Source organism: Macrobrachium nipponense, chromosome 17 (genome assembly GCF_015104395.2).
Source record: "Macrobrachium nipponense isolate FS-2020 chromosome 17, ASM1510439v2, whole genome shotgun sequence".
Taxonomy (NCBI): Eukaryota; Metazoa; Arthropoda; class Malacostraca; order Decapoda; family Palaemonidae; genus Macrobrachium; species Macrobrachium nipponense.
This window is the reverse complement of record NC_087210.1, coordinates 57,162,044-57,173,678: the sequence shown is the minus strand read 5'-3', so window position 1 is coordinate 57,173,678 and position 11,635 is coordinate 57,162,044. Positions and strand designations below refer to the sequence as shown.

The window sequence follows — 11,635 nt, the reverse complement described above, 5'->3', positions numbered from 1 at the left end:
CCTACTGTTTCCTCCATAGAAATTCCCTCTCCCCACCTTTTCAAGTATACAGAGTAACGGTATGACCCTAACATCTTTAAAATCTCATTGTAACCTTTCTCTAATGAGGACATCCAGTGCGCTTCCCAGTCATTTACTTGGTGATATTCCTGCCATCATTCAGATGCATCTCACTTGCAGTCCTATCAACTTCCAGGACTCTTCTGTTGTTCTGCTTTCCAACTTTCGTTCTTACATCTTTAATATGCAATTGTAAAATTATTTAAATTCTATCTAATCCCCTGGAAAAGCTGCATCATGTCGGAAGGCCACCTAAAATGTCGATATATATATATATATATATATATATATATATATATATATATATATATGTATATGTGTGTGTGTGTATCTATGTATACATACATGCATACTTATATATATATATATATATATATAATATATATATATATATATTATATATATATATATATATATATATATATATATATATATATATATATATATATATATACTATATATATATATATAATATATATATATATATATATATATATATATATATATATATATATATATATATATATATATATATATATATGTCGTGCGTGCAGTGAGTGCAGATGTTTTTTCATAGTTTCTACTCTTCAGTATATGATCTTTTTGGAAAATTCAAGCGTGTAAGCCTTTGTTTACGCGTCAAAAGCGTTGGGACACACCTACCCACGTATACGCACGCTGGCATCCCAAGGACACGAACCTGCGAACGAAATGCGTCGCAGAAGGTCGTGAATTTCCTTATCTAATGGAGAAGTCTTTGTTTAAATTTATCTTAGCCTTTCTTGATATTCGATCGAGTCTGTCTCTCTCTCTCTGATCTTTCGCGTTGCCCCGTCTTCATCCTGTTCAGAGATTGGAACTAATTTTCTCTCTCTCCCTCTCTCTCCTACTCACTATCTCTCTCTCCCTCTCTCCTACTCACTATCTCTCTCTCCCTCTCTCCTACTCACTATCTCTCTCGATCGCACTTTTTCCCTTACCCCTCCGAAGGCGCTTTCTATATACTGTCAAGTCTGGTTTTGCTTAGTTACACGCCTGCTGGCTACATAGTTTTTCTCTCACATCCCCATTTTATTTCTCTCCGAGAGCCCCCTCGCCCGTTCCCCCCCCCCCCCCAACTCTCTCTCTCTTTGCCTCCCCCTCTCTGTCTCTCTCTCTATCTCTCTCTCTCCGTCGCTCTCTCTCTCTCTCTCTCTCCCTCTGCGTGCCGAGCGGGGTCTGGTGGCTGTTGGCGCGCGCACAGCTTCTCTGACCAGTGCAGGAGTGACGAGTGGAATTTCTTGCTCTCCCTTTCTTACTTTTACATCGGGTTCCACAAACCACCAAAGTGTTTTCTGTGTGTGCCTCCTGCTCCCCTAAGGCCATGCCTAATAAGGGAAACAAACGCCGTGAGTATCCATCGTCATTTCGATCTTTTTTCCATTGTAGGACTTGCCGAAGGATATCATCCGGTAGGATCCCAAAGCGGGAGGTGGAGGTGGTTTGGCCATCACCCCTCGTGCGTATGTGTGTGAGTGCGTGAGCTCGCGTGTGCGTGTGTAAGTAACTCCGTGTGTGTATGTGTGTGCGAGAAAGAGAGAGAGAGAGAAGGAGGGAGCGTGTGGGATGGGATGAGCGTCCCGTTGTTTGTGGTGCTGCATGGCAATTCTCCTCCTTTTTAAGGATTTGTTTGTCTAAGGTTATGAGTTTCATCTTTTCTCTCATTTCGAGTGGTTGTACTCGCCAGGGGCTCCCCCTTTGTGTGGGAGGGGCCAGCTCCACCGAAAATGCTAACCTTTCCTACGCATATCCTCTGGGGACCTACGAGGCCCTTTGGAGTCCTTTATTTCCTATATAACTATCTCCGCATCAGGGTAAATCTTCCGATGGTCATTGGACAAGGCATGTACTTTGAGGCTAATCATTTTTAAGGTAATGGACATTTTTATCGTTGCAGGGAATTCAGGCGAAGGAAGAAAAGCTGAAGTTGTTTAAGGAATGAGCCAATATTAGAAGAAGATTCTCTTTTAACTGCGTCGGGGTCAAGGGGTTCGCTAAAAACCCCAGCCTGTCTTATTTTATGTCTATTGCCCTATGTCTTTCTTCTCAGGCCAGTTTCACGTCTTTTATTTAATGTTTTATGTCCATTTTATATCTCACATATTTTCAGCAATAATTATAGCGCATATTTTAGATTGTATACCATGTATGTACGTTAAGGAAAATATCCTCTCCTATAATAATTTCGTATTACTTTTAAAAGACGCATCTCACTAGTCACAAGAATCTGACGTATCATTATATTTCACCAAGGCATCACGCTTCTGCATAAGAACACCTATGATTTCAGAGGGAGCACCTACGAGAAATGGAAGAATTCTCTTTCACGGATTGCACCGCAAGTGATCGCCCAGGAAAAAGAAAGGCAGTGTTTGAGCTGCTCATTTTCTATTCCATAAAAAAAAAAAAAAAAAGAAACCCCGGGAGCGATGTTCTGACATTTTCCAGAGCGTTTACATTTGTAAAGTGCTCAGGGCGTAACCACCTACGTCTCTCTCAAGGGAGTGAATACACGAAGTTCTAATTATAGGGACAGAGTTCAAGTATAAAAAAATGTAGGGTAGAATTTTAATAAGATTCTAAAGCATAAAGCAGCCACAGAAATAAAAAATGGTAAAAGAAATTCTACCTCACTACAGTCCTCTGTGCTATCCTAAATCGTTCCCGACACTTGAATATACTGATGCGACAACTATGGCCTTATTACCATCAAAACAAAGCTATTACAGTTGTACGTATCGAACTAAAAGCATTAAAATATGACTGTCTGAAATGTATACCTAACAACTTAACAAAGAATATATATATATATATATATATATATATATATATATATATATATATATATATATATATATATATATATATATATATATATATATATATATATATATATATATATATATCTATATATATATATATATATATATATATATGTATATATATATATATATTTATATGAATATATAAATATATATATATATATATATATATATATATATATATATATATATATATATATATATGCACATATATATATATATATTATATATATATATATACATATATATATATATATACTATATATATATATATATATATATATATATATATATATATATATCCTACAGTTCTGACTTGCAGTTTTAGAAAAGGTTGCTTACCTAATGTCTCTCTCCATCCTAAATGCTACCCACTAAATTCGACTGACTGCGGGGCACCGAATTCCTTTCTTTGACCAACCAAAGGACACAGAATGTAGCAGAAAGCGTCTAAATCGTTCTGTATTTCTCTGGAAACGAATTGGGCATCTTTTGTTCTAACCCTGAGACTACAAGGATCCCAACTTATTTAAATACCCATTAAGCAACCCCCACACCCACACCCACCATTTTATATATATATATATATATATATATATCCATATATATATATATATATATATATATATATATATATATATAAATAAATTGCAAACACGATACTTAGCTATAAAAAGACATGGGTAAAAAAATCATAAAACTTGTTAGTTGCTGAATGAGAAAGGTAAATAGAAAATGTCTAAAATCATGACTTGGTGAACTACATATGTTACATCACTGATAAAACTGGATTAGATTTGCGAATGACAAAGAATTTTATGAACGTCATGCAATATACTAAAACCATCATTCATTTATCCTTAGGAGGACTGTAAACCTTATCATTCTAGGCGCATGCATATCAGTTGCTTGCCTGTGGTAGTGAGGCTTAAATGAAACCGAAAACATTTAACATTTGAAACATAATCTCTTTTATTTTCTATTTATTATTACTTCGGTCGGCATTCTCCGTTGAGAATTGACAAAGAGACGCACCGATTGCAATGGAAGCGAGCCTTTGCCATTTCCTGTTTCACTGCGTTGATGGCCTGTCCGTTTAATGAATGTTGTTGATGCTTTACGAGTGGTACTTAAATGCCTGGACATATATGCGACCGCACAAATTCGATTATTCCAATACTCTTGCTTTTGCCATATTATAATATCGTTTTTTCATGTAAAATAGTAATTAAATTTTGATAAGATAAGATCATATCATATAAAATACTTCGCCAATTATCTAATTCTTTTCGTCGTGATTATTGGGTGTAAGGTACTTTTACCTATTCCGTCTTGAAAAGAAATCCAACTGTACTTGCTTACAAAACAACAGTGCCGATGGACCTGTTATTGTAAATGACCAAATGGCACACAGAGAAAGATAAAGAATTCCAGAGTTTCAGGCATTGTACACAGAGAAAGGTAAAGAATTCCAGAGTTTCAGACCTTGTAAAGTGTAGACGACTGTTCACGTTTTGCTTTATACCCGTTAGTAGCTAAATCAAAGGTATTTGAGAATTAAATGAACTACTGCTAAAATAACCTTAATTTAGTTCTTAGAGATTTTATTTCTTAATAAGATAAAAGTTACCCTTCTTCTGGGGAAAACTGCATTATTTTAACGGGGTACAGGTGAAAATTTAACCCTGAACTTATCTTTCTTAATTAAAAAAAAAACACCAAATATATAAACATCTACGTGTTCTCGGAAATTATAACAATATTATTTTTGCGAGATCAAACGAGCGAAATAAACTAGTTATGCAACGAATTAACAAACGCGCCCCACAAATTTGGACAAATATTTTACTAGCTCAGATAAATCATAGTTTTATTATATGTACAGGTATCTATGAACAGTTTGTGTGCAGAAGCAAGTAAGATTCTATAGAGAGATCACCGAGAAGAAGAAGAAGAAGAAAAAAAGACAAATGTAATTTGTAACCTCAGTACTACATATCTATTAAACATACACAGACGCTTGCATTATACTAGAGGTACTTTGTTGAGTGGTGAAACTCCCCCCCAAAAAAGGCTAATAAATAAATAGAAGACGTAAGTATAACTCTCTCAAAAGACCTGCTGTTTATACTACGGTATTTTTCATGAAACGAACCACGAATGAGCTTTCTTGACATCTTAGTAAACATTTCCAGCTCCTCTTTTATTTTGTCGGTATCATTGAGCTTATTCCTTCATAAACCTTATTCTTTCTCTTCCCCCGAGGAAGATAGGAAATTTCACACATCATTGCGCGTTGATACGCTTTCTCCGAGTAGTATAAACCTACCCCCCCCCCCCTTTTTCTTAAGAGAAAGGCCTTTGACCTCCTTCGAAGTGACCACAGTTTTATCTTTCGCTTTCAGGGATTTGTTCAAGAAATCTGACTTCTCTCAAAAAAATAACAATTCGTAGGACTCTCAAGAAATGATAATTCGTAGGACTGTTTCGAGGAAAGGATAATTCGTAGGAGTGTCTCAAAGAAGGATAATTCGTAGGACTCTCTCAAGAAATTATCATTCGTAAGACTGACTCAAGAAATGATAATTCCTAGGAATGTCTCAAGAAATGATAATTCGTAAGACTGACTCAAGAAATGATAATCAGACATGGCTGTACAAGATGATGTTTTGAAGAAATCCCATTCATATATTCGCGAATCAGTTACTTTTCGTTCAACATTCAGTTTGAAATGAAGACTGGTGACAGAGGCACTTTTTATAATTTTCGTAACTAAGCAAAATATCTGAATATTACCAGCATACCTTCCTATTCAAACCTTGAGCACTGTTTTGAAGCGTTTGGGTAAGAAACATTTCAGCTCAGTAATCAGTCTATGAGTAGATGATTATCTTCTGAAATAAATTGATGTTACATTTTGATTACCATCGTCACTAATTCTTCTTTCTTTCTGACATTTAGAGACTACTGAGATAACATGAAATAGCGTATTTTCTACAGTCATTTGTATATCGAAACCACTGATTATGTACTAGGTTAATCAAGGCAAATAAGACGGGAATGACTGAGTGACTGAAAGAGAGTCAAGGGAAATGAGACGGGAGCGACCGAGTGACTGAAAGACAGTCAAGGGAATTAAAACGGTGTGACTGACTGAAAGGAAGTGAGTCCAGGGAAATAAAACGGGAGTGACTGAGTGACTGAAAGAGAGTCGACGGAATTAAGATGGGAGTGGCCGAATGACTGAATGAAAGTGAGTCAAGGGAATTAAGACGGGAGTGACTGGGTGACTGAAAGAGTCAAGGGAATTAAGACGGGAGTGACTGGGTGACTGAAAGAGTCAAGGGAATTAAGACGGGAGTGACTGGGTGACTGAAAGAGTCAAGGGAATTGAGACGGGAGTGAAAGAAAGTGAGTCATAGGAATTAAGACGGGAATGACCGAGTGACTGGAAGAAGAAACGCATTCAGAACTGGTCACGCATTATGGAGGAGGATGGGGAATGAGAGATGCGATTGAAGGAATAATGGAGTTTAGAAATCGAGAGAAAGAAACGGATCTGAAGTGGTTGTTGAAGTCAGGAAAGGCAGCATAAATGAAGGGGGAAAGAAACCAAGAAAAGTCCGGGAGTACAATGCAGAAGACGGGAAAAAAAAACAAAAACACACACACTATATATATATATATATATATATATATATTATATATATATATATATATATATATATATATATATATATATATACACACATACATAAACTAAGCATTTATGTATGCATGTATGAGAGAGAGAGAGAGAGAGAGAGAGAGAGAGAGAGAGAGAGAGAGAGAGAGAGAGAGGATCGTTAAATCAGTCTTAATTTGCGATAGTAATAATTTATGAACCTCCTCCGAAATGAAGTCGGTCTCTGCTACAGCCCATGGGAACAATTTTAACAAGGTTTGTTTGAATATCAACAGCCTCGAAGGCTTTAAGTTTCATGTAAAAAAAGCGAATGGAAAAAAGACGAACGTCTTTGAATAATTAAGATTGCTTGAGATTACTTCTCCTAATTGAAATTTTTATTCTCACTTTTTTGTACTCTCATAGTCTACGTCATTCTATCCAATATCTATCGCACTTTTTATTAATTCTTAACTAGAGAGATCTAGGGATAAATTGGCATCCTACCAATAGGATGCTTACATATCTACTCTAACCACAAGTGAAGGAAATTTATGATCTGACTGTTTTTAGAAAACGTCTTACTAGGAACATTTTTAATGAACTACTTTGCATGAGAGCTGAACATCAAGAACCTAATGAAAGAGTCCTTTTCGACAGACAGACGAACGATCGCGTGAAGAATAATTCAACTGGGAGATGACATCAATTGGCAGTTAGCATTGAAATAAAACCTACAGGCATGTCCTTTGCCCTATAGAGAAGGTGGCTCCAAAATGTGTTGAAATGGCAAGGAAGTTGTAGCTGTTTGCCATCTTGATTTCAGGCTGACTCGTTCGTCTGACAGCTACCAGGTACATCTTCAGACGCTAAGGTGAAAGTGAGGGTAACCGGAATTAGACGGAATATGCTCACATGTGGCCAGGTAAACGTGGAGCTTGACACATTGCCATGATGGTTGGAATTCCGATTCCCTGCGACGACGAAGCGATACTGGAAAACCTCGTTAAAATACATTATACCCGTGTTGAATGAGGGACAGGATTAAGTACCCGGCAAGTCGACACTGGAGGGTGTCAGTCAGCTTGGAGATCGTCATGGGGCCAGCATATGTCATTTTGAAGGACACCTAATTGCTTGGCTATCAAATTCTCTGGCTTGCCTTCCAAGGCTAAATGAATGAATATATATATAAATAAATATATATATGTATATATATATCATATAATACGCACACACATATATTTATATACTATATATATGTATATATACATATATGTATACATATATATAAAATATATATATAATATATATATATATATATATATATATATATATATATATATACAGTGTGGGCGTGAGACTTTATGAAAATTCTCGTAGCATTATGTTGTCAACAATAGATCTTTTCCCTGAAATGAAATGCAGCAGATGGACATGAGGGCACCATCATTCCCCTTTCACCTGCGAGACTCCCACACGAATGTTCATTTGATCTCATTAACCCCCATTCTGCACTTGACCTACATTTCGAAGCGATTAATGCTACTCTCCCGAGGAAATGGATCCAGCGTCATTAAATTTTCGTTATTGTTGCTGTTGTGAGGAGGCTTCTCTTTTCAAGGCTGACGTGTGTATGTCATATTATGACGTAGTTTGAAAACGCGGAAGATTTATCTCTTATGTATGTATGTAGTATGTATGTATGTGTATTTCGTATATATATATATATATATATATACTATATATATATATATATATATATATATATATAGAAATATACATATATTTATCAAACACGCATATATATGTATATATACGTATGTATAAATATTTACATTGTTATATATACATATCTATATAAATATATATGTATGTATATACAATATATTACAATACAGGGTGTTTCGAAATTAGAGGCCTCCTCTACAGCGTAAACTATAAAGGATATGGACAAAAACAAAAATAATTCAGAACAGGTATTTATTTAAGTTTCTCTCTGAGTATTTAATAGTTTGTGTGGCCTCCATCTGCCTGTACCACACTCTGCATTCTTGAGGGGTATGATTTCAGCAAATCACAAAAAGCCGAGACTCAAACTCCATTCTCCTGAGCACTTCAGTCACCTCTCTTCGCAGGTTGTCGAGGCTTGGTATACCATCATAATTTACTGTGCGCGCTTCAACACGATCCTTTAAGATACTACCAATGTTTTCACACACATTAAGGTCAGGGAAGCTACCTGGAAATTCACTTGACGAGAAGAATTCGATACCACTGTTTCGAAGCAGCTCCTCTGTCTGAAGGGCCTTGAATCATGGCGCCTTATCATGCAAAAATGTGACTTCTTCAACAGATAACACATTTTCAGGATCTTTGAGGAAAGGAAATCCTTCACCAGTAAGCACAGTTTCTATGAAGTATTCGCCATTCTATGACTGTCCTTTTTCTTTGATGATCCACATTAACTGTTTGGGTGTAAAACAGAGAAAAATTCCTAAACATTCAGGAAATTTCACAACTTGACGATAGGGCACGTCATCACTGATACCATTCAACTTTGCAGCCCAAATGATGTCATTTTTGTGATTTGGCTTCCTGACTGTGTAAATGAAGAATTCATCTAATGCGGCAACATGGAAAAAGTCAACTTCATCTCAATCTTTAAGAACTGGACCACAAAACCATGCACGGTTTTCTCTTTGTTGCTGAGTGATGTTGGGCTTGCTGATAACATGAAATGGATTGATACCAGATTTTTTCAGCTCACGATTTACAGAACTATAATTTCTCCTCTTTCCCCTTTTGTTTCTAGTTCAAGCGCCAATTTACGTAGAGACTTTCTTGGTCTACCCACTGCCTAAGCTATGATGTCTTTTGACTCCAGTTTCTTTTAACAAAGAATTCATCTCTTTTAATGTATTTAGCTATCCAGGAAAGTGAAATGAAGGGTGCGCAAGCATCTTGGCCTCTCTGAAGGTTTATAGCCCGGATCCGGTCAATCCATCTGATTTCCTCCGAGTCGTTAGCCATGGCTGTATGTAACTCCGTCACTCGGTATGAAAATACAAGAAATGTAATAAAAAATAGCTTAATAGAAACTTAAGATAATGTAATTGGAGATTGGCTATAGCAGAAAACTTCATAACTTTCCATTTGTTCTGTGGAGGGGGCCCTCTAATTTCGAAACACCCGGAATAAATATATATATATATATATATATATATATATATATATATATATATATATATATATATATATATATATACATACATACACACATACAATATATATATAGTATGTATATATATATATATATATTATATATATTATTATATTATATATATATATATATATATATATATATATATATATATATATTATATATATTATATTGAATCTTTTAAAAACATCTTCATCTCATACAAAACATGAAGACATTAAATATATGAATTTGTGTTAATCGAACCCTCCTTCAGCTATCCCTCTAGTACTTAATGAGTCTATCCTAAGTATTTCAACCACTGGATCCTACCGAAAGGCATCAGCGAAGATGTTCTGGGTTTAACTTGTTTTTTATTCATTTAATTAAGAAGTTTCGAGAAGGTGTAAACCAGTGCGAACGGAAAAGTTATGGACATAAAAAACTGACTGACGTCATATAAAAATCATTATTAATACTATTAATAACTGTAATTGTTGCAACATACTTCCGAGAATTCTTTTTGGTTAATTCCCATCGATAGGTATTTTCTTTTCATTAATGATACACAGTTCTGAACTGACTGTTTCTCTAGCTTCTCTGTCAAATATTTTCCCTGTCGCTGCAGCCAATACGCACAAGTGAATAAGACAGCTTCTCATTTGTGTGTCATTTTTACTTATTCCAAATGAATCTGTATCATGCATTTTTGTCACTTTATTTGATAGTAGACCATCACCTGCTTTCACAGAAATATTGTATAACAATAATTTTGCGCATTCCTGAATTGAAAAAAAGGGACATTAGAAATCCGTTCAGAAAATGATTGCAGTTTTTTGCAGATACTTCTGATAAAATGAAAAGAGAGACAGTGCGTCCATAGCACCGAACTACTGCCACACTTTAAACATACCTTGCGCTTGTAGGGAGCACTAGATTTCTTATACAGGTAAGATGACAAGACACATGGCCAGACAGACAGACAGACAGACAGGCAGGCAAACTGACGAACTGCAACTGACTGTTGTCATTTGGATTCTGTTTGTTTTCTAGTGCCAGATCCCGGGGGACGTTCTCCTGTGTCGGCTGCTCTGCAAAACACTTGGTGCATTCTTTTATGTTGTCGCTGTGCCATGGTCCCCTGTGGTATTAAATAAAAAATCTTGAATTCATAACAACAACAACAACAACAACAACAACAACAACAACAACAACAACAACAACAACAACAACAATAATAATAATAATAATAATAATAATAATAATAATAATAATAATAATAATAATAATAATAATAATAATAATAATAATAATAATAATAAAAAGAGTATTTAGTCACATGAAATTTTGACTGAAGTTGGTATTCCAAACAAGAAAAATAAGTTTACGCTTCCTTAAGCTTATTTGATAAATTTAAACTCCTTTAAAAGTATAACGAATGAGTGGGGAAATACACAATCAGAGATACATTGCACAAAAACGACAAGTCTTATTCATATGTTAATAATGCTGCTCTGATTCTTTTCCTACATCCCGAAAAGATTTGACGTACAACTTAAGTTTCAGTTGTGACCAGCGTATGTTTGGCTATAGCTATCATATTACTAATTTCTATTCACCTTTAAGACAAAAGTCCCCCTGAAAATGTTGTATCATGTTCAGAAATGTTTCCCAGATCATTTCCCGCTCGGATACTCAAGTATGGTTATTCAAAGGTGTCAGGTATCCGTCTTACCAACCTACGCATGTCAAAAACTTTTATTACTTACAGGATTACATAGTACATAAAACAAAAATGTCATTTTTATTGCTTTGCGAGAACTTTATACTTGAATTTACAAATTAATT

General features: G+C 35.3%; 1 long non-coding RNA gene across 1 annotated transcript in view; it reads left to right on the top strand.

Annotated features, from left to right (window-relative positions):
- The first annotated feature begins 1,289 nt into the window (after positions 1-1,289).
- LOC135196255 (uncharacterized) overlaps positions 1,290-11,635 on the top strand; it is a 111,931-nt gene continuing 101,585 nt past the window's right edge. The window contains exon 1 of the long non-coding RNA XR_010310352.1: positions 1,290-1,448. This is a non-coding gene — a long non-coding RNA (uncharacterized LOC135196255). The remainder of the gene's footprint in view (positions 1,449-11,635) is intronic.